Here is a 24185-nt window from a genome sequence, read left to right as displayed (position 1 = left end):
CCCATGCGTTATGGAGTCCTCCCGTGGTTGTTCATGAGCTTTCCATTTGTGGCATTTAATTCACCAAGTACCTCTCCATTGATGACAGGTGGTGTGTGAAAGATCCCACGCAGAGAGACCCTTACTCAAGTCTTGGGAAATTGCGGACCCCAGACACAGAGAGACCATTTTGGATGTAATAAGCAAAGGCGAGGTTTATTACGGAGACCTATTACAGAGATCTCCGGGCCGACACATATCCCGCGCAGGAGACAGAGGTGTCGGCCCCGAAACTCAAAAGTCAGAGGGTTATATAGAGAAGGCTAGGGGGTTTTGGCGTGGTTACATACAATTGGCTCATTCAAACATAGCAGTGAGAACAAAGCAGAAAGAGTACGTGCTAGAAGTCAGGGGCTTATCAGGGGCCGGAGGATGGCCCTCAGTGAGCTGGGGGGAGATGTCTTCCTGCCAGACGTCCCATGAATCAGTCCCATTAACTCAGGCTGGTTCCTGCATTCCTTTTCTTTATGGCTTGTCAGTCCTGCCTGAACAGTGTTTCCTGTGCTCCTTTATCTTTATGGCCTGCTAGTCCTGGCTGCAGGGCTTAGCCCTGGGTCTGTGGCCTTTTGGGGTTTATTCTTTTAATTTTTATATTTTTAAACCTAGAATTCGTATAATTTTCTTTTCATTCCCGTCTTCTCCTACTAAATAATTCTAATCTTAGAATTTTGATATCAAGTCTTATTTGGTCTCACCAGTTGTCCTAACTGACTGGTACTGTTGTCTCACAACCATCAACCGCACAGCACCCACTCAATTTTTAACAAAAGCAATTAACCTGTTTGTCACGCAGGAGCCAAAAACTAAAACCAAGAAAATTATTAATAATGGCCCAGCTGTAGCAGAGTGTAGGGTAGTCATCCAGGGAGATCTACTAAACTAGCTCTCGAACCATCTCTGATGTGTTTTTCTGTCTGTCTTTTGTCTAACCTTTTTTTAAGTTTATTTATGGAGTCTTTAATTATTCCTGAATGGTCTGTATAGAAGCAACATTTTTCTTTCAGTATAGCACACAGACTCCTTCTTTAAGGAATATCAGGTCTAATCTTTTTTTTATTTTGAAGGACTACCTCTGAGAGGGAGGTTAGGTATTCTTGGAGGTCAGCTAAAAAGTCTTTAGCATCAGGATTCTATCTGGACACTATCTAAACCTATACACCAAGGTCATGACTAGCTTTTAGAACTTCTAAACTTATATAGATTGTGATCCCTGAGGCACAGTCCCAAGAAGTGTTAGGAGTATTAACATATGTAATGTTATATCATTTGTAATAGAAATCAAGCCTATCCCACACCTATCTTGATAGAACCCAGGACAAACGTGACTAAATTTCCCTCTAGGTCCCAGCTCTCAGCCCTAACAGCTAGTACACGGCTGGTGAGGGCTGAGAATTGACGGCTGTCAGGGTGGTCAGCAGCACCAGGTACGGTCCTTTCTAGCGAGGCTCGAGTGTCTGGGCTCAGTGTAGCTGCTTCCGACCTGGAACTGATGAGATGTCTCAGAGGTCCCCGAGGCATAGGCTGCTGTCAGCTGTGAGCAGATTTTTTTCTGTATCACCTGTAGGTCTTTTAGCCTGGCACACAAATCATTATTACTATGGCACTATGACATGTTGGTTCAGTAACATCATCTAATACAGTCAGGGGAGCTGAGGCCCCATATAAGATCTCAAAGGGGGTAAGGCTGAATCTGGAAGGGGTATTTCTTGCTCTGAAGAGAGCAAGAGGGAAGGAGTGTCACCCAGTCTGTGTCAGTCTCCATGGTCAATTTGTTTAGGGTCTCTTTTAGAGTTCTGTTTATTTACTCTACCTGTCTTGAACTTTGAGGTCTGTAAATATAATGTAATTTCCAATCGACCTCTAAATATTTGGCCACACCCTGGCTTACCTTGGCAACGAAAGTAGGACCGTTGTCTGACCAGATTACCTTGGGCATTCCAGACCTGGGGAAGATTTCTTTCAGTATCTTCTTGATGATTGTAGAGGCCGTCTCTCGTTTGGTGAGGAAAGCTTCTATCTATTCTTGAAAAAGTATCTACAAGCACTAGGAGATACTTGTGATTATATTTTTTTGGTTTTATCTCAGTGAAGTTCACTTCGACTTTTCACTAAACTCTCTAGGTCTCTTTGCCCTGTTTGTTTGTTAAGCATTTATTTATTGACATATCTTATACTTTTTACTGTCTCTCTTGGCTAAAATCTTAAAGTCTATTATATATATTTTAACTATTTGGACAAACTTCTTATCTCTTAAATGAGTCCATTTCTTAATTTGGCAAAGTGAGTCTTTTGTTTGTTCTTTGGGGAGTATAGCTTCCCCTCAAGTGTGCCATTGTCCTTTATCTTTTAAGCAATTTGGGCCTTTTCTAAGTGAGGCCATCCCTTAGTCTAATCCTAGTTCTCAGTGGCTGTCTCTTGCAGGCCTGTAACCAGGATAGGCTCCTGTATAGCCATTTCCCGAGCCACTTTATCTGTTTTGTCACTGCCCCATGTCACTGAATCTCTTCCCTCCTGTTTTCCTGGGCAATGAATAGTACTCACAGTTGTTGGCTTCATCCGGGCATCCAAGAGATGGCAAAGGCATCTGTGGCGCTGATGTGCTGGGGGGGGTAGAGGTTCAGCCATTCTAGATGACATTGTGTTGTCCACCATGGCAGCACCCACTTGTCTCTGACCTTCATTCATGAAGAGAACTGTTCCCATCTGTGGACAAGGTCCTCGGCTTTCAGCAGGGGTCAATCAGCCAGTCGCAGAGGTCTTTCCTCCACCCATGTGCTTCTGTCAGTGTTTGACACTCGTGCTGTGGTGGCTCCAGGTCCGGATTGGGCAGCAAGGTGACCAGATTGTCCCCAACCGGTGGAGAATCTAGTCCATGGCAGCTGACCAGTGGTCCCATCTTTGGACACTCTATCAGCCACTCTATCACAGTTTAAGTCCTGGATTGGGTGATAATTGTTAGTGCCCGGCTGGCAGGAGTGATGTGTTCCAAGCAGAAAAGCACTAAGCCATTCATCTCCCAGCATCAGTTACTGGTGTACTGAGACAGGTCTTAAGCTCCACATACACAGTCTATAGATATGTATATACATGGCCTCATCCAGCCATTTTAGCCCACACAAGCCAATTTGGAGAGCAATTTTCTCATGAGCAAGGGATAGGGGCAGTCAGGGATGACCATGAATTAGTGGGTGGGTTACCCGGCCCACACCAAGGTCCACTGTTCTTCGGGCAGTCCATAAGTATTGTTCGTTGTCAGTAGCTCCTTGCACTCAAGGTTTTTGGATATTGGCCCACTGGGGGGCATAGGAGCACAGAGCATTGGGTCCCTGTCCAGCACTCTAGCACCAAGAAGCTCTCCAGTGGCCCCTCTTGTTCTTTCTTGGGCAGTGTCTGACCCAGTGTCCTTTTTCTTCGTCTTAGGCACACTGATCTTTAGCCAGGAATTCTCTTCTGTTGCCAGGTACTATCTTCCTAGGTTCCCTAATTACTGTGGCCAGTATATGTTCCTCTCTCGTCTTTTATCTCTCTTTAGCTCTCTAACTTCTTCTTCTTTTTGTCTCTTTTCTTTTCTAGCTTTCTGTTCTTTTTACCTCTTTCTTTTTTAATCTTATTTTTTTTGTAACTTATATTAACTCTCAGCAACTTAACTTAACCCTTTAAATTTTTGTAACTTTTTTTTTATATCCTTTTTTTATCTTAGCCAGATTGGTGGGGCATTTTCTAGCCCCTCAGAGACCCACCCTTGGAGCCTGGCGGCAGACCTGGAGCACTCCCTACCTTCAGGCGTCTGAAGAGAGCAGGCAGAAGTGAGGGCCTTCTATCGTGTCTGGAACATTTTTTTTTTCTGGCCTCTAGTAGGATTCTCTTTTCTCGGTGGTAAAGAAGACCTGTAACAGTTACTAACAAGAATCTCAAATGGGATGGTGAGAAAACAAGGGAATCTTGAGGATAGAGGTCCACTGAAGAGGGCAAATAGCATTTAGTCACACAGCTAAGCCAGGAGGCTTTCTTGGGACAAAAAGGCCTTGTGTCTGTGAAACAGAAAAGTGAGCAGAGGGGCAGCCTATCTGCTACCGGCTGTCTCTCCGGACTTAGATTTTCCCTTAAGGAGTACCTTCCTTTAGTGCCAGCTCAGTGGCTTTATCGCTCAAGAGACCCATCCTCTAAATGGCACTAGGCTTCCAGTAACAACTAATAACAAAAGGATGGAGAGACGGTAGAACCTGGGTGTTAGATACTAAGCAGCTGACAAAAGAATTGTAACCAGTTTACCTGGGGCTTTCAGGACCTCAGTAGCAGCCCTTTACCAAACTTTCTCAGTGGGCTAAAGGCCCATGGAAAAGAAAACATTAATCCTGACCTTCGCCACAGCCAAAGTCTGAATTCTAAATCTTGACTGGCAAAACAAAACAAAGTTCTTTACAGTTTGTTGTAGATTCTTTGAAACTATTTTAGGGGCTTCTCTGCCCCCCAACCTGGGACATTTCTACCACAGGGGCAGGAACTGGCTGCTGTGGGGATAGGATCAAAGGCATTCTCCATGCTAATGATGACCAGTGAGAAAAGTAATTTAATGCTGGAGACTGGCTCCTCTCTTGGAATAGGGCCAGCAGATAAGGCAGGCTCTTTAAAGAACTTTTTTAAATGAGCACTCTCTTTTTGTGAGCAAGAGTTGAAGGTCTGGCCACTAAAAGCAGAAATTCTTTTCTTGTTCTTGTTTTCCTTAGAGTCCTCCCCCACCTCACTCTCAGCCTTTTTAGATCATTTTTCCTGTAGCATTTCTAACACAGCCTGTCCCTTTTTCATATCCTGTTGACAGCATTTCTGATCTTTTAGGCAGCTACGCACTAAGTGTCATACCGGCTGAAACTCCGCCTTTAAGATTCTTTGTTTCCAAACAAAATTTAAATCTTTTTTTTTAGCTTATCTCAGCTGTCCACCGTGAGATTCCCAGAGATCGCGAACCAAGGTGTAGTAATTTACTAAGAAATCTCTCTATAGTGTTTCTTTTTACCTTAAGCTTTTTCCTTTTAAACAGCTCCTGAAGAGCCAGAAAAATTGGGTGAGACTTGAGAAGTCCCCATGTTCGCTGCAGCAGCTCTGCAGCTAATTTCGCTCCCCCCTACTGTGTGTTGGGAGCACAAACACAGATAAAACACTATGTTTTAAAAACTTAACGTTGGCTATCAACCAACACACCACCACTAGAGCGGCGTCCATAAAATTAAGTTTCTTACTCACTATACTTGTTTTATACCGGAGGCCTAATCTGGGGAACTTTTTTTTTTTTTTTTTTTTTTTTTTTTTTTTTTTTTTAGGAGCGGTTTTGTCCTCAAGGTTTTTGCTAATGTCTGTTTACACAACTGTTAACAGCAGCTAGGCTGATCAAGGGGAGTAAAGGGAGGCGCATCTCTCTTTGGGGAGGAGGCTCAAGAGAGAAAAACAAAACTCCCTGGCAGAAAACAATTTCTCTCAAGCAAATTATTTTTAACTCTTAACTTAAGCACCAAGAGGACCAAGTAAAACTCTATGACGAACAAAGCAAACAGTTTCATGATTTCAAACACAGTCGTCAGTCCAAGATTCAAACACAGTCGTCAGTCCAAAATTCAAACACAGTCGTCAGTCCAAAATTCAAAAACGAAACAAAAGCCAAAAAGACACTCGACAATACCACAGAAAACAAGCCAGACAAACAAGACCAAGACAAAGCATCTTATAGCCAACTTTCACAGATGCCTGGTACCTTCAGTACGTGGCCCAAACTGCAGCTTAACCTTAGCTGCTTTTGGGATGAGATGGACCATCTGATTCCACCTCCCAACAGGATTCCAGAGTGTCCTCTTGTCCTAACGACCAAGCACACTTGTCCGTGCCTATATTTAAATAGGCAGCCGAACTCGACCTCTGACGGAGTGGGATTCCTCGTCCACTCCCGCCTAGGTAAAAGGAGCATTCTATCTCCTTTGTTCCAGAAAACCAGAGTCAGGTCCTCCTGACTGTCCATAGCCGGGCTCTCCCGACTGTTCTCCGCCCGTGGAACGTCTTCCAGGGGCTGCAGCCTTGCGGGCCCGGGGCGTCCCCCCTTCCGCAGCCAGAGGGTCCTCACGAACCACAAAGGCAGCTGCACTGAGTGGGGATACACATCCACTCTCCTAGAACAGGGCAGGAACACACATCCACCCTCCTAGCACAGGGCAGGAATACACATCCACCCTCTCAGCACAAGGCAGGAACACACATCTGCCCTCTTACCACAGGGCAGGAATACCCATCTGTCCTCTTAACACAGGGCAGGAATACCCATCTGCCCTCTTAACACTGACCAGTACTAAGACACACATATATACACACACGGTGGAACCAAAACAGAGACAGACACAGACTGACAAATGCGGCGCCGCTCACACAGAAACACTCAGACAAACATCCAACTCACCTCCAAGGGGTCTTCGGAGTCTGGGGTGGTCGCGAAGATCCCGGACGAGCCCCCATTATTATGAAAGATCCCACGCAGAGAGACCCTTACTCAAGTCTTGGGAAATTGCGGACCCCAGACACAGAGAGACCATTTTGGATGTAATAAGCAAAGGCGAGGTTTATTACGGAGACCTATTACAGAGATCTCCGGGCCGACACATATCCCGCGCAGGAGACAGAGGTGTCGGCCCCGAAACTCAAAAGTCAGAGGGTTATATAGAGAAGGCTAGGGGGTTTTGGCGTGGTTACATACAATTGGCTCATTCAAACATAGCAGTGAGAACAAAGCAGAAAGAGTACGTGCTAGAAGTCAGGGGCTTATCAGGGGCCGGAGGATGGCCCTCAGTGAGCTGGGGGGAGATGTCTTCCTGCCAGACGTCCCATGAATCAGTCCCATTAACTCAGGCTGGTTCCTGCATTCCTTTTCTTTATGGCTTGTCAGTCCTGCCTGAACAGTGTTTCCTGTGCTCCTTTATCTTTATGGCCTGCTAGTCCTGGCTGCAGGGCTTAGCCCTGGGTCTGTGGCCTTTTGGGGTTTATTCTTTTAATTTTTATATTTTTAAACCTAGAATTCGTATAATTTTCTTTTCAGTGTGCTGGTGTCGTTCAGAGTGGTGAGTCCCTGTCTTTATGATCTCAGAAGACCCACTTGTGTGCCAAAGCTGTGTTTGGCGGCCATCCAACAGGAGGCAGTTATGCCCTGGGGGTGGGGGTGGGGAACAGAAGGATTGAGACAGAAACTTGGAGGGCATGCCATCATCCACAACGTGTAGGGTGGTCACAAGAGATGCTGGAGGGCTTTCTGGTATTCCAGTGACCCTGTTGGTTACCAGGGCCAGGTCTGACTATGAGCCTCCCTGACTTCACAGGCAGCCTCCTGTCCTTGGGAGCCATCACTGCCTCTTCTCGCAGGGTCACAGACACCGATGATTTACTCCCCCCTTGTTAATGGGACAGCTTTTGGTGAACTTCAAAGTTATTTCTTTTCCCGATATAAATGTATTATATAAACTTAAAGCAGGAGAGAATGGATCTGTTGGACAGAGAGTCCTGGTTAAGTCTTTGGCTTCTAGAGGCAGAGACTTGGGTCAGATCATAGCTTTGACACCTCTTCCTGTGTAACCTTGGATGAGCGTCTTAATTTAGAAAGCGTTTATTTCTCCGTGGTGTGTATAAGTGTTGCGTGTGTATGTGGACATGTCTGTGCACACGGGTGTGGAGGTCACAGGTCACACTGGGTGTTTTTCTCAATTGCTTTACTACCTGACTTTGTTTTTGGAATGGTGTGCTCAATGATCCAGGAGTTCACTGATTGCCTAGGCCGGCTGGCCAGTGAGCTGCAGACACCAACCTGGCTCTTCCTCTGGCTCCCAGAGCAGAGATTGCCAACGCCTGCCTCAGCACCCGGTTCTGTTTTGTTTTGTTGTTTTAATGTGGATACTGGGGATTAGAACTTGGATCTTCCTGCTTACACGGCAAATATTTTACTGACAAGCCATCTCCCTGCAGTTGTTTCCTAATTTTTCCTTCTCTGGGAGGATGCAATGGGTGCTGCCTTAGTTAGGGTTTCTATTGCTGTGATAAAATGCCGTGAACCACGTCAGCTTAGGGAGGAAAGGCTCTATGTCAGCTTATAGATGTTGTCATCCAGGGAAGTCAGGGCACGAGCTCAAGGCAGGAGTGGAATCGGGAGCTGATGCAGGCCAAGGAGGAGTGCTGCTTACTGGCATGCTCCCCATGGCTTGCTCTGCTTTCCTCGTGCTCCCCATGGCTTGCTCTGCTTTCTCCGTGCTCCCCATGGCTTGCTCTGCTTTCTCCGTGCTCCCCATGGCTTGCTCTGCTTTCTCCGTGCTCCCCATGGCTTGCTCTGCTTTCTTTCGGACTAATCTGCCCAGGAGTGGTGCCGCCCCCAGCGATCTGGGCCCTCTCCCAATCAGTCATCAACCAAGAAAGTGCACTGTGGACCTGTCTGTGTTGGCATTTTCTCAACTGAGGTTCCCTCTTCCCAGATGACTTGGATCAAGTCTACAAAAGACTAACCAGTGCATGGTTGAAGGCTGTCCCCTGAAGCCCAGGTTGACCCTGAACCTCCTGTGTCACTAAAGTTGACCTTGGACTCTAGATTCTCTTCCTCCCTCCACTTCCCAAGTGTCGGGAATACAGTCATGGGCTACCACACCCAGCTTGAGTTTTTAATTTCTGTAATAATAAATTTCTATGTCTGTAAACTACGGGTAACACGACGACCTGTTTTGCAGGAGTATGAAAGTTAAATGAGAACATCTATAAAACTCACACCCCGCCCAGGATAATGAACAGGTTACACAGTTCACAATCACAGCTCTATCTGGACATTCTTTTGGATTAATTATATTGTCGGCTAATCCTGTCTAGTTTGGGTTATTTCCACTTTTAGGGGTTTCTTTTTGTTTTCGCAGATTCTACTTTGGGTTATTTCTACTCTGAGGTATTGTTTGCTTAATAGGAATCATACCAGAAAAGACTTTGATTGTAAAAGCAATGCATGAGAGACTAAAGCTGAGTTTGACAGACATCCAAACCCAGGGGTAACCCCTGCCCTCTGCTTTATTTATGTTATATGTCACCACAGCCACGGATATTTTTACATTTACAAATCAAATGGCAGCTTTTCCCAGGTTTTAGACCAGGTTAGCCTCTGCCTCCCTAATGCTAGGATTAAAGGCAAGCACTGGGCCGGTGTGCTGCTGCTGCTGCTGCTGCTGCTGCTGCTGCTGCTGCTGCTGCTGCTGCTGCTGCTTCCTCCTCTTCTTCCTCTTCCTCCTCCCCCTCTTCTTTCTCCTTCCTCCTCCTCTCCCTCCTCTGCTTTTTCTTCATCCTCCTCCTCTTCTTTCTCTTCTTCCTCCTCTTCCTCCTCTTCCTCTTTTTTGTCTTCCTCTTCTCCTCCTCCTCCTTCTTCTTCACCATTTTGTCCATTTACATTTCAAATTATATCCCCCTTTGCCTCTCTGAGAATGCTCCTCCACCCAATCACCCACTCACACCTCACTGCTCTAGCATATCCCTATGCTGTGCACCAAACCTCCACAGGACTATAAGGCCATCATCCTCTGCTACATATGTATCTAGAGCCATGGGTCGCTCCATGCGGACTCTTTGATTGGTGGTTTAGTCTCTGGATGCTCCAGTTAGTTACTATGTTTCTTCCTATGGGGTTGCAATTCCCTTCAGCTCCTTCAGTCCTTCCCCTACCTCTTCCATTGGGGTCCCAGGTCTCAGTCTGTTGGTTGACTGAGAATTTATTTGCATCTGTATTGGTCAGGCTCTGGCAGAGCCTCTCAGGGAACAATTATACCAGGCTCCTGTCGGCATGCACTTCTTGGCACCAGCAACAGTGTGGGTGTTTGGTGTCTGCGGATGGGATGGATACTAGGTGGGGCAGTCTCTGAATGGCCTTTCCTTCACTCTCTGTTTCTTTGTTTTTTTGGTTCTTTTTTTCGGAGCTGGGGACCGAACCCAGGGCCTTGCGCTTCCTAGGTAAGCGCTCTACCACTGAGCTAAATCCCCAGCCCCCTCTCTGTTTCTTCTTAATGGGGCTTTTTGCCTTGTCATTACTCTTCAAAGTTGAATGAATTGGTAATCTACTAAAATGCCTAACTGCTCATCCTTTGAGCCATGTAAGGAAGTCTGTACACCGTTCCTGTAAAGATCCAGATTCCGAGATCTCCCGTCTCACTGTGTCTAAGTCGACGTTACTACTGCGCTTCCACAACAGACTGCTTCTGCCCTCTGTTTTTCTGTTTTACTAAATGACCCTTTAAAAATAAAATAAAGAATTCCAAGAAGAACGCGGGGCCAGCAAGATGCTTCAGTGGGTAAAGGCGCTTACCACCAAGTCTGAAAACCTGAGTTCAGTCCCAGAACCCATATTGTAGAAGCAAAGAACCAACTTCTGCAAGTTATCCTCTGACCTGCACATATATGCTGTACACACACACACACACACACGCACGCACGCATGCACGCATGCAGGCATGCACACACATGAGCGCTTGCTTAAAAAATATTAATGAGAAAAATTAAAAAAATCAGCCTGAGGACTGTTGCTGCCCTGGAATGTTGTAGTGCGGTGTACGGTGAGCAATTACATAATCATAAACACAGTTTTGAAGCTTGAGCCCACCCTGCCTCTGCATGGCTCACCAACACCTCGTTTGGTCCTCCTGGAGGGAGAGTCTAGGTCCAGGGACCTCACTGATGGCCAGTGTCTTATCTCGTATCCCACAGCACGGAACAAAACTACAGAGTGAGGAAAAGCCAAATAGGATTGGAAAGCTAATTTTCAAAATTGACAGTTTCTAAGTTTGTCTCTCCTTTCATTATTACATGGTTTCTTTTGATGTATGAAGTGTGTTTTAAAAAAAAAAAACTTTGAGTGCTGTTTCTGAATTTTGCATTCACTTATAAGTTGTTGAGTATAAAAGTAAGACCCTACCATTCCTTGTGGCTCACCAGGGAGAAAATAAAATCGATACATGGTCACTTATACACCTTATTTGTCTGAGGCAGGGTTTCATATGGCCCAGGCTGCTTTCAAACAAGGATAAATTTAAACTTCATTATCTCCTGCCTCCACCCACATGCTCTAGGACTGCAGCTGTGCACCCCACATGCACTGGGATTGTGAGCATGCACTTCACATGCACGGGATTGCGAGTGTGCACTGTTAGACCTGCTTTATTGGATGAATCTCAGGGTTTCCTTGAAACTAAGCCACCATGGAATAAGTCTTATGCCCAGTTAACCTGAGTCAAAAGGGGTGTGGGAGGAGACAATTTTAACTCTCAGGGACCTTTCTAACAAACTCAGAGCTGCACAGGTGGGACCAGTAACCAGGGCTGCATGGATCAAATGGTAAGAAACACAAGATCTGAACCCTCGAATGAGTAGCCTAACGTGAACTTTGTAAAGGACACAGTGGAGAATATTTTGGCCTTTGTGAGGCAAATGGATGCTGGTACCACTATGTAACTGGGAGTCTAGCAAAAAAGCAGCCATGGGTAGCCCACAAACAAATGGATATTGATGTATTTCAATAAAGCTATAAGGCAGCAAGCATTGCTTTGCAGAGCACTGGTCTAGGCTATTGAAATAAAGAGAAGCAAGCCAGGAGACATACTTTGAAATAGAGAATATGGTCTTTAATGCAAAGAAGATTTGTTTCGTTTAACCAGACATGGTTTAGAAATGAGTGCAGAAAAAAATTTTGTCGTATTGGTCATTCATTAGATAAAGTTTCCATCGTCCTAGTGCGCTTTGGTCAGAATGAGAACTAAGTTCTGGATGAGTGTCTTGCTACACAGGGCATCTACTCTGAAAGCCAGTTTGAAAACAGGCTTACCAGCAATGCTAACATTCCTGCTTAGCGGCAGAATGAGAAAGAGGAATTAGAGAGACATTAAGGAGACACCTAATTAATGTGATTTGGTTTTATGCCACTTTTAAGTTTTTATCTAGCCGATGTGACCTAGATTCTCATATAAAGGAATTAAGAGGATTACCAGGGATGCTTTTTCTCTATTAATTAGGAAATAATATGCGGAATTCAAGTCAGTATCCTTCAGCCTCATAAGTCCATACAGATTTCGAATAAATGGGCATCCCAGGTTTCTTGTCATAGTTGGAGAGAGACTAAAGCATGGAATGGTGCTAATGAACAGGCTTGGGGGGGGCAGGAAGGGGGGCTGGGAAGGGCAAGTGGGCAGTGTTACTTTGTTTTGGCTAAGAATCTCTGACACCTGTTTAGTCCCTTAGAGTCTGCTTCAAGCTGGTGGGTTGACGCTTTCCAGGTTCCTGTGGAGTAAATCTAGACACAGAAGGGCCCAGAGTACAGTTTGGGGAAGTCAAGGCAGAGGAATGCTATGGAGAGTCCCAATTCTATTAAAGCTTTACCAAAGCTTAATATTTCCCAGCTCATACTTTTCAGGTCTGTCTTTCTGCATCTATCTATCCATCCATCTTTCTAACTACCTACCTATCCATCTATCATCTATCTGTCTGTCTATCTATCTATCTATCTATCTATCTATCTATCTATCTATCTATCTATCCGTGATGGTTTGTATATGCCCGGCCCAGAGAGTGACACTATTAGGATGTATGGCCCTGTTGGAGTAGGTGTGTCACTGTTGGTGTGGACTATAAGACCCTTATCCTAGCTGCCTGCAAGCCAGTATTCTGCTAACAGCCTTCAGATGAAGATGTAGAACTCTCAGCTCCTCCTGCACCATGTCTGCCTGCCTGGACACTGCTATGTTCCTGCCTTGATTACAATGAACTGAACCTCTGAACCTGTAAGCCAGCCCCAACTAGATGTTCTCCTTATAAGACTCGGCTTGGTCATGGTGTCTGCTCACCACAGTAAAACCCTAACTAAGCCCTCCCTGTCTGTCTCGTCTACATACATACATACATACATACATACATACATACATACATACATACATACATCTAGGGAGCTTCTTTATCTCCCCCCATCCTTCCTGGTAGCAGTGTCAAAATACACATGGGGGGAGGGAGGGAGGGAGGCATTTAAAGATCTAAATTGATTTGTGGTATTTATTTCACGTTCTTACAAGGCTCCAGTCTAGGTTGGTCTCTGAGTGAGGAACTGGGGTTCAGCAGTGAGACAATAGCCATTCTTTCATCCATAGAGACATCCATGAGCATGGCACATGCATCCACAAACATGACACACACAGCCACAACTGCAGCACATCCATAACCACAGCACACACTTCACAAGCAAGGGTCCAAATGGCCAAGTAGCACTCGAGAAATCCGACTGTCAGTAACCCTCAAAGCCCTTCGTTAACTGAGGCTGTGCATTCATCCGTCACAGTGGCTATGATGAGAAGGAGCAACAGTGTTAGGTACCCTAATCTCTGGAGCAGCTGAGACTTTACATTGCTAGTAGGCATAACCACCGAGCAAATGACTTAAAAGAGCATCGGTACCGTCAAAAGGATATGTATACACGTATGTACATATGTGTGTATATGATCTATAGCATAGGTGTCCACTAAGAAAATGTGCAATAATTGTATTCATGGTATATTTATTCATGGTAGCTATAAAAAAAATCCTCAAATGTTCCCAAACAGGACGGTGGATTGCCCACATGATTATGATGTATGGTTTCCATGAAATATCGCTCCAAAGTAAAAACACACGCTATTTTGTATACAGTATGTTAAAGTCACACAAGCATTATGTCGAACAGAAGGAGCCAAAGAAGTACATTGCTGAACAAATGCTCTTGGAAGTTGAAACTCCAACAGTATTCACCAAGAATGATAGGCATGGTAGGGTGTGGGACCGCATGGTTGGGATTGGGGCTGCAATGTGGTGGAAGGAGACCAAGGGCGCCTTCCTGGGGTGTTAGACATGTTTTAGATTTTGGCCCTGTGCTTACACAAATGTGAAGATTCTCCAAGCTGTCTGCTTGAAGTTTGTAACCTGCAGAGTAGATAAGATAGATTTCAGTAAAGTCTTAGCATCACAAGTGAAATGAATCTGAACTTCATTTAAGGTGCTTGGAAGTCCAAGTTCTAGGTTACGTGTGTGATCCGAACTCCATTAAAAAACCAGAGAAAACACAGGAAACCCATTGAAGGATAGACAGTGGTTTCTGGATTATAGGATTCTGTTTATTTCTCAAAATTTTTAGTGTTTTTGAAATTTTCTATGAACAAATGTGTATTACTTCTATACCAGAAAACTTTAAATGGGAGAAATAGTCATTGTGACATAAACATTTGTTTAAAAACTTGTAAATAAGGATTTTACTTTTAGGGATGAAGTAGCAATTCAGAACCAGGTTGTGGAGTAGGAGAGGGCTTTCCCCTGGGGTAAACTATAGGAGAAACTGGACTGGCACCATGGGTAGGGTATAGGTGAACACAGGCATCAGAAGTGAGTCACGAACCTTAGAGCATGTTTCCTGGGATCTGTGGCCTCAACCACTGTTGGTCTGACTCTGTTTCTGTTTCCTGTATTCAGTGGCCCCTGAGAAAGTTCACTTTTCCCAAAACCCTAACAAAATGATCTCCTAAGCCACTGATGATTTTTTTTTTTCTTTTTGTTGTTGAGACAACGATGTAGCTGGAACCATGTTGGCCAGGCTGACCTTGAACTCACAGAGATCTTCCTGCCTCTGTCTCCCAAGCTCTGGGACTAAAGGCATGGCCACACCCGTGGCTTCCATTTGTAGTCTTGAAAGCTTTGATCCGGGCCCTTTCCGTCTCTAGGTCTACTGTCTGCTTCGTTTTCTATATGAGGTGGGGCTCCTTTCCTATTGCTCTGTATACCAACGAGAAATTAAAGATCAGTTGTGCCAAGCCATTTCCTAATCATGAAAAGATAAGAAAGAGAAAAGAACTTACACACACAAACACACCACAAGAGAGAGAGAGAGAGAGAGAGAGAGAGAGGAATTCGTTTGTCCTGTTGAGGCCCACCACCCATCTCATCATGGTGCAGGATATTTTTGTTACTTTGCTCAAAAGAACTCCTGTGTTGGAAGCCTTTAAGGGGATGGTTTGCATCGGAAATGAAAAACAAGACACTCGGTTCTGTTTAATGTCTACTACAGGGCCTCAGTCAAAGAAGTATTCTCTAGGCGCTGACTGAATTCCCTTTCTGCCACATTTGGATTTTTTTCCTGATGAGTGCACACTTATAATTGTGAAGTAAAGAAATAATAATTTTTAAATCCATTATTTCTGAATCTGTTCTCAGCAAATCTTTATCCAACAAAAATGGGTTAATTAGATCTTAATTAGTTAATTTTCACATTCTTTGCGATATCCAAGGGTAAACTGAAACCCCACTCAACCTCCTTTTTCTTCAAAAATTTTTGACAGCCTCTCCCTTTCTGGACAGGTTAAGTAATAGTGTTATTATGTAGTGTGACTGGAAATTGTAATCAATCAACTTTACACATCTTCAACTACAATGCCAGGAAAGTCTGCTGAACAGGACCATTTAATTAAAGTAATGAGCTAAGCGTCTGCAGCATTTTTGGTGCAAATGATGCTTTCAGTAACTTTGAAGCTATATATGCAGTTTTATCTCTTTTTTTTCCCAAGACAATTCACACAAAATAGTCATTTAAATGTCCAGAGTTCACAAATGTTTGTAAAGATTTCTCCGCAGCTCAGAAGATTAAAAACCAGGACAAGCATGTTGGAGTCTTCTGGGGTCACAATTTGATGGTTTCTGCTTTGTGGGCCCTGTGGCTCCAGCCTTGACCTCTGGGTAGATGGACGCTTTCGCCTCCATCTTCCTCTACCTCTCTCCTGAATTCACCTAGGTCTCAGCTGTCTGCTGGACTCCTCTCACTCTGTGGACATTCTGATGACGTCATGAGCCAGTGTTCTATCATGCATGAGCTCATGGGTATTCTGATGACGTCATGAGCCAGTGTTCTATCATGCATGAGCTCATTGTCAGCTGTTTCCAACAAAGCTCTTTATCTTTTTCCTACTCCTTGGAGGTCTCTCAGGCTGTCACCTTTGCTGTTCTTTTCAATGCCACTCTTTATTATGAAGATGCATTTTCACTTTGGAGTATCAACAACCTTTCATGCTGCCCCTTTGCGTGTTGGGGTCATTGTCTTTGTACACTGCCCATTCCTGGTACGACTGAGTACACGAGACTATGCAGGGAAGGGAAGGAATATCTCCATTGTGGTGTTGTATTTTACATCTTCGCTGATGACAGCCTTGTCTCATCCCACCCTTGGCCATCACACTGCCTCTTTCTCTCCCTGCCGCAGCCTGCACCACATGCTCCTCCATAGTTGGCACGTGCCCATTTCCAGTTGCCTTTGGATTCAGTATTTGTAGAGACTACCCCAAACTCTCTCCCTCCCAGTTTGTCACAGTTAGAAATTTGCCCACCACTCAATACCATCCACTAGGAAGCCCCCTAAATCATAGCCTACTCCTGACACTGACACACACTTGTTTGTGTTTCCAAAAGGTTATGGAATGCATGTGTTTTATGGGTTAGGCATCTTGATTATGATTTGTAGCAAGATGGAGAGATGCTATGAGTTTCTTGGGGTAAGCCTAAAGGAGAACTAAGGATGGATATCAAAATCATACTGAGTGGGAAAAGCTGTAGACAAAGGACACATACTCAATACATTGAAACAATGTAGAAAGAGCTTGAAACCATACTGGATACATCGAAACAATGTAGAAAAGATAGAAATCCTAACAGTTCTTACCTGTGATATGTGGGAAAGGGCTTTCTGGGAGTGGGGCATGTTCTGTCCCTTCACAGAAGCTGGAGACTATATGGTGAACGAATTGGTTAAAACTTATTGAATCATACCTTTAAGATTTATGCTTTTTACTTAATGTATCAATTCATGAAAAATAACAAAATCAACAAATAGTGAACCATTTTTGGAGTAAGAAGCATAATCGTATTCTATTAGCAACCAAAGAGGAAAGCGACTGGAATCTCTAAATGCAGTAGGGTGGAGAAAGGAGACATTCTTGTAGTTGTGACCAGGGAAGATGGTGGAATTTGCTTCCAAAGTGCTTCTACCCACACACTATCACTTGGCAATATAGAACGTGATCCGCGAGAGATTAAAATCTGATTTCAGAAATGAACATATGGATCATTAAAATGGAACTTTCCAAAGTTCCTAAAAGTCTTATACCCTAAAATTTGTGGTCTTAAAATACTTGCCTTCACCCGCTGCTGGAAATAAATCACAACTGTTTGCTTTAAGCCTGCCGTGAGGGCTGCCGGCACAGGCACGTAGTCGGGAACAATGACTACCTCCTTCCAGGCTGGAAGCCTTCGAACCCAGGCCTGTGACTGTTTGCTGAGAGGGTGCAGGTGTGGGCCGTCCTGTTCCTATCCACTAGTTGACACTTAGATGCTTTCATGTCGCAATGTGAATATCCCTTTGTAAAACAGCCATGGTCACCTGAACCTACACATCCCTTTCTTTCATAGAACGAAGACACATTTGCTTTCTGCTTCTCTTTCTCTCACTGCTACCTCTAATCAACTTTCTATTCTCACCCCTTTGGGTATTTTTCTTTGTAATGTCTAAACTAACCTTCATGGAGTCTCCCTGGTGGACACCAGGAAGACTGGGGCTTTAGCTGACATGGAGAAATACTGTCATTTTGACCACATTATAGATGAGGCCACCAAGACCCAGGAAGTAAAGACACTGGGGCTGAGGAGATGACTCAGGGCATAAAGGCACTGACTGTGTGTGCTTGAGGTCCTGAGTTTGGATCCCCAGAACATAACTTAGAAGGGCTGGCCGTGGCCATGAGCGTTTCTGTAACCTTTGCTCTGTGGCTGTCAAGAGTGGCAACAGGAGGATGACTGGATTGCTGGCTGCCAACCTGGCTCCAGATTCAGTGAGAGAACTCAAGGGGCTAAGATAGAGGATGAGAGAGCTGGACAGCAGGTGTCCTCCTCAGGCCTCTGTCTACAAATGCACATCTGCATAGATGTGCACATGGACCATACACACTCACAAACTCAATAAATGCATGCATACATACGGACACATATACATACATCTAAAATAGTTAAAAAGAAATAAAATGGCCACCAAGGCTACCCAGCAGAAAGAAACAAAGCTGGCGTTTGGACTGGAGCTGCCCTCTCCCGGGCAGAATGTATCAAACACATTGATACATTGTTTATTTGCATTCTTAGTGTTTAAACATTGTTGTCATGGCCAGTTTTTCTGTGATTTTTTTAAATCATTTTTTGGTCTCCAGATGCATGATTTAGCATTCCTCGTAAGTTAAAAATGAAAGCATATGAATGCATATTCTTCCTTGAGAAATAATATTCTTATGCCATATTTCTATTAAATACATGACAAAGCAGTGGCCCTCGACCTTCCCAATGATGCCACCCTTTGATACAGTCCCTCATATTGAGGTGATCCCCAACCATAAAATTATTTTTGTTGTTACTTTGTAACTATAATTTTGCTATTGTGGTGGGTTGTAATGTAAATATGTTTTCTGATGGTTTTAGGTGACAAAGGAGTCACGACCCACAAGTTGAGAACCACTGTTCAAAAGCACGCATAAGTGTTTAAGGTCCTATGTCTACGTTGACATACTCCCTTGCATGCCACATCGGATTGTCTTGAAGCTACTGCACACTCTATTCTGACAAACAATAGAGCCCTGCAGAGTGATTCCGCCCTAGAGTGTTTCCATGTCAGAGACTGCCAATTTTACATCCAATAAACTGTTCCTAGGGGATAAAGGATGCAGTAGAACGGCCATTCAATCAGCTCCAGACTCCGGAAACTTCTCTATTGTTAGACAAATCATTGTCCATCTATAGCCACATATAAAACAGTGTGTTCTCAAACCTGCTGTAGCTGTGGGCTTTGAAATAGCCAAAGGCATCTTTTATTCATATCGAAGCCTTGGATTTGCCTTTGGGAGTTCAGGTTATTTTTAAGCTAGGAGTGCTGAGTGGAGCTGGAGTTTAGAGGGAAGTGCTGTCCTGGGGGGTTGGGGAGGCAGTTATGTGGAGGTTTTGGACAGGGTGAGGTCTGGCATCTCCCAGGGTCACTGCTGTGATTAACAAACTTGTGGTTTTAAAGTACTTGGGCAAAACCAAGTACTGGGTGAGGCTGTAATAACGGATCCAGGACATCGCCAGTGTCCTCCTGGGAATTCTAGGACACAGAGAAAGAAAAAGTGGACACACTTTTCCGAGCTGTACCCCATGTTCTCCTCTGGAGAGGCTGCACATATGTGGGGGGATAGACTCCAACTGGGACTTGTCCTGGTCACCTGTCGTTGCCCCCTTCATTTCCTGTGATCTGAACTGAGCTTCCTTCTGGAGAGCCTTCCACTTAGAACCCTCTCCTCGGCCCTCCTCTAAGTCCCTTTAAATTTCTTAATAAATTTGTCTTCAAAGACCTGTCAGGACATCAAGTCCCCAACTCTCTCAGCAGCACCAAGAGGATGTAAGCGTTCCTTCTGCATATTCACAAAATCCAGACGCATCACAACGTGCTCCATCCACCACTGAGAGGGGAAACCCAATGGCATATGTCATTGTTGGGGATGAAATAGAAATATGTGAAATTGTTCACATAAATGGGGAACATAAGTCATTCCTGTGTTCAGAAATATTTTTCAACCAGCTGGGTGTGGTGATGCGTGCTCTAAACCCAGCAATTGGGAGGTAGAAGCAAGGAGATCCTGGGGTTAAGACCAATCCCAGCTACATAAAAACAAAGACCAAACAAATATAAAAGGTGAGAAACTAATTGGAACCATAAGCCATCTTTTTTTTTTTTTTTTTGGTTCTTTTTTTCGGAGCTGGGGACCGAACCCAGGGCCTTGCGCTTCCTAGGCAAGCGCTCTACCGCTGAGCTAAATCCCCAACCATAAGCCATTTTCTTAACCTTCCACACAAGTCATGAACGCTGTGCCTGCGTGTTGGGCAGTGCGCCTGCGTATTGGATGCAGCGCCTGCGTGTTGGATGCTGTACCTGTGTTTTGGACACTGTGCCTGCATGCTGAGTTGTGTTTATTGGCTTGCTCTGTACTTAAGACACTTTTGTGCCTAATCTCCTAGTCAGCATGTTCTTTGAGTACCTCCGACTTGTTCATCAGTAAAGGTGCTAACATCCGATCGGTCAACATCTGACCTGTCATATTATGTTGCACTCGGCATGTGCTTGTATTTTTACTTTAATGTGTGTATGAGGTTGTTGCTTGTGAGCATTTATGCACATGTGTGTAGAGACCAGAAGTCAACCTTGGGTGTCTTTCCTCAGGAGTCATCCACATTATTTTTCTGAGGTGCGGTCTCTCACTGGGGCCCAGGTCTTACTAACTTTTCTAGGTTGGCTGACCAGTGAGCCTTAGGCTCTTCCTGTCTCCACCTGCCTGGTATTGGGGTTACAGCTATGTTATCAGACCAAGAATTTTACATCAGTGAGAGAGGCATAATTCACTCATGTTCATAAATCAGGAACTCCACCCACTGAGACGTATGCCCGGTGCTTTTATTCATATTTGCAGAATAAAGTTAATATCTCAGTTGTGTGTGTGTGTGTGTGTGTGTGTGTGTGTGTGTGTGTGTGTGTGTGTGTGTTGTATTAGCCATTGTCTATTGCAAAGGGAAGTTTCCTTGATGGGGAGAGGGCTATACATGTATGTGGGCTTAAAGATAAATATTTAGGATGTTACTAGGACTCATGCTGGCTTAGTGAAGTGACACTTGTAGGTTTTTTTTTCCCAAGATCCATGACTCCACTAACACCAAATAGTTGGTTAGGTCTGTAGTACCAGGCATGATTTTACTCTATATATTCTTAGGAGCATAACCTATAGGATATTCTTCAGACTCCAAGTTTAAATCTAAAAGTGAATAGCCCCAGGGAAAGAAACCAGCAAACAAGGGGCCTGCTATAACATGGAGGGGAAATGGTTGCCTGGGATACTGGGACATATTCTAATAAATCAACAGAGAACTTGAGGTCTGCCAGAATGAGTCAGGGCTTTGCAGTGTTGAGAGAGATGAATTATAAATACTTCCAGCCGGGCCACTGGAAATGCTTCTCTCTGCAGTCTTCCTCCCAGGAGACCTGTGGAGGAGGGGAACCAGGAGCTGGCAGGCACGGGGCACCTGCTCAGAGTGCTGATGCTGGAGTTGTGGGGTCTACGCTTAGCCATTTATCCTGCCGGCAAGGACAACCTGTCTCCTAATTACTGGGACGGCTTTCCCTGGCCACAGCTGGTGGGGACCTCTGGGCATATGGCTGCCACTTAGCTCCTTCCAGATCAGTGGCACTTACACAACCCCTGACCAAAAGCTTGACACTGTCTGTGCCTCCCTTATGTGCTATAGAACGTGTATGTTGTCCTTGCCAGCTAAAAGAGCCAATAGTGGTGATTGTGTTGTGTCTGTGGTAGAACAGTTTTACCCAAGTGCTAGGTGTTCACATTTGACAGTGACTCCGTGGAAGAGTGTCAGATTCTTACCGAGTGCCCAGTGTGTATACAGCCCCCTGGGAAGGAAAGAGGGCAAGGGAAGACAGTTGCTCAGCCCTGACAGTCTAGAAGTAGCCTGAGGGTGTGGTGAGATGGGAATACTGAGCAGAGCCGTCTCCTGTGTGGAGATGGGATGGGCGTGTGTGCTCTGGCCACACTGATGGCGGAAGCCTTTCAGGAAGAGGTAACAAGTTGCATTTTTGAGATCAGGGGAGTTTCCCGGAGGTTCTGCTGGGAAGCAGGCTGAGGGAGTTTAGCAGATGAGAGAAAGGCATGGCAAAGGGTGAGGGTTGCACTATGAAATGCATTCATCTACAACAGGCCTGATGAAGAATGACCTGTGTGCCCAGGGCCTTGATATTCTGACTCCGTGGAAGAGATCCCTGGGGAGATGTGTCTAACATTAAGGCTTTGAGCCCTGGGGTTGTCTGTGTTCCCCCTCTGAACACATCTTGTCCATGGCTGCTTCTTGAAGGTGTTCCAAGCCCGCCTCTCACTGCTATTGAAAATCTTGCCTTTAGAGAATATTGCCAGAGAGTAATTTGAGACACTTGATGTCCGTTAAACTAATTATGCTTCCGTCCTCAGAGTACCTCAGTCTTGGAGGCCCAGCAGATTTTATGTAGTATCTGAATTATTGATGGAGATGACAGAGAAGAAGGGGGCTCGGAGGCTCACTCTCTGTTGAGCAGGTCTTGGGTGAGTGGTATTACGGGAAGAAAGGCAGATGTTTGCAGGGATGGACAGAGCAGGCCTTGCAGAGGAGCCTTGCCCAGATGGAAGCCTGTGTCAGTATGCCCAGAAAATCACAGCCTGCTTTGGAGGGATAGGTAAGACCCCTACATGCTATGCTTTGCAGGGGGAGGTTGGGGACGCAGGCGAGCAAAAGACCAAGATGTGTGGCTGGAAGGAAGCAGGCACTAGAGGAGAAGATGCTCCAATGGGAAGCCTGATGCATCCTTCTCTCTCCAGCCTTCTCATCTTCTTGCTTAAAAAAATCATATATATTATATAATATATGTATTATATATTATACATATGTAATTTGCCTACTCAATCTGTTATACAGCAAAGATCATCCTGATTAGAGCTCCTTAGGACTCATGGGGGAGGGGGTCCCCAGAGCTCGTTGAGCTGTATTTTTTACTTTTAAAGCCCTCTGGAAGGCAGCTAGCTCCATAGTCCTTGAGAAGCCGCAGGCCACCTTCAGCCCGTTTCCTTAAAAATCCAGGCTGCGGAGAGAGTCTCATTTGAAGATGAGGATTTACTCTCTGGGGGGAAAAGGAGATCTCTTAGTAAGAAGCATGTAGGGTATTAGCAGATGAAAAAGTCACACAAGCCGTGTGGCTTGTCCTGTAGCTGACGGAAAGCTGTGCCTGTCATATCCATGCCCTGAGCACTGGGCTGACCCAAGTAGCTGGCTCTGAGGTGGAGTTCATCCCTTCTGATAGTTGCTAGTTTGCTGCTGAGCTACCCCAGTACACAAGCACTTGCTCAGGGCCTCTGCAAGCTTGGCTGAAGCTCCTTGGTGAATTCCCTGCTGCTGGTTCCTATTTGCAACTCACCATTGGAGGAGCTTATGTAGGTGAGTTGGACCTGCTGCCCGCAGGCAGAGACTTCTCTCTGGTGGGTCACTTGGGCATGGACTTGGAGTAAACATTTGCAGTCAGTGTTAGCCTTGTACCGTAGGGCACGGCCATGTCTTTCTTGTGTTTCTTGTCAACTACATAAATGCTGACAAAGCCACTGCACTGTTGTCATTGCTAACGCTATCACTTGACATGGACTGCTGCAGGGGGATGCTCAGCACTGTGGCAGGAGGCTGCTTGAGCAGCAGTGGAAGAGCTGGACCCACCAGTGCTCCTGTGGGGTCTTCTCCCTGGGCCATGCTTTCCCAGGGTCACTGGCAGGCAGCCTGAAGCCGTGGTCTCTGCTGGGGGCCTAGTCTGAATCAGTGGGGAGGTTCAGTTAAAGGCAGAATTTAGTCCACAGGTTTCCTAGTCGCCAACTAGCCCCAAGCATCCAGTGTCTGAACCTGTGTTTTGCCTAAGAAAGAGGTCAGTTTTCTAATATGCTAATATGTGGTTGGACATCTTTATTTGTATGGTATGTATCTGTGTGTGTGTGCACATGGGCCAGCAGAGGCCAGGAAAGGTTTTCAGATCCCTCGGAGCTGGAGTTAAAGGCGCTAGTAAGCTTTCTCACACGGGAGCTGGGAACTGAACTCAGGTCCTCTGCTAAAGCAGGAAGTTCTCTCAATCACTGAGCCATCTCTCCAGTCCCATGCACCACCTTTAAAAGCAATAGATGTCCTCTTCTGCCATCGCCTACCTTTGTGATCCACATAGGGTTTACTTCCCACCCTTCTCGAACTTTTGAATTATCAGACTTCTTATAATCTGTAAATCCAAAACCCAAATGTTTGCTTTTTACGCTGTCTTAGAAGACAACGGCTTCTGTCTTGTTTGGTATGAGACCCGGGGCCTTACCTGTGCCAGGAAGTTCTTAGTGCACTGAGAGGGGCTCCTAACTCAACAACTGCTTCTTGAATACACGGATCTGTAAGCTTGTCAAAACCTAGGGGTGGCTGCCCATTTACTGCTG

At 45.2% G+C, this 24185-nt stretch overlaps 1 protein-coding gene and 1 long non-coding RNA gene across 35 annotated transcripts in view; one reads left to right on the top strand and one right to left on the bottom strand.

The window, feature by feature from the left end:
- The window catches only part of Ablim1 (actin-binding LIM protein 1), a 296678-nt gene that overhangs the window by 78981 nt on the left and 193512 nt on the right, over positions 1-24185 (top strand). The gene's annotated exons all lie outside the window — the stretch shown is intronic.
- On the bottom strand, positions 175-6705 carry LOC148007945 (uncharacterized). The gene is made up of 2 exons (XR_015653773.1): positions 6479-6705; positions 175-1613 (listed from the first exon to the last, which is right to left on the bottom strand). It is a non-coding gene; the product is annotated as an uncharacterized LOC148007945 (long non-coding RNA).

Source organism: Rattus norvegicus, chromosome 1 (genome assembly GCF_021556685.1).
Source record: "Rattus norvegicus strain SHRSP/BbbUtx chromosome 1, alternate assembly SHRSP_T2T, whole genome shotgun sequence".
In the NCBI taxonomy this organism is placed as follows: Eukaryota; Metazoa; Chordata; class Mammalia; order Rodentia; family Muridae; genus Rattus; species Rattus norvegicus.
This window is presented reverse-complemented; position numbering and strand designations above follow the sequence as displayed.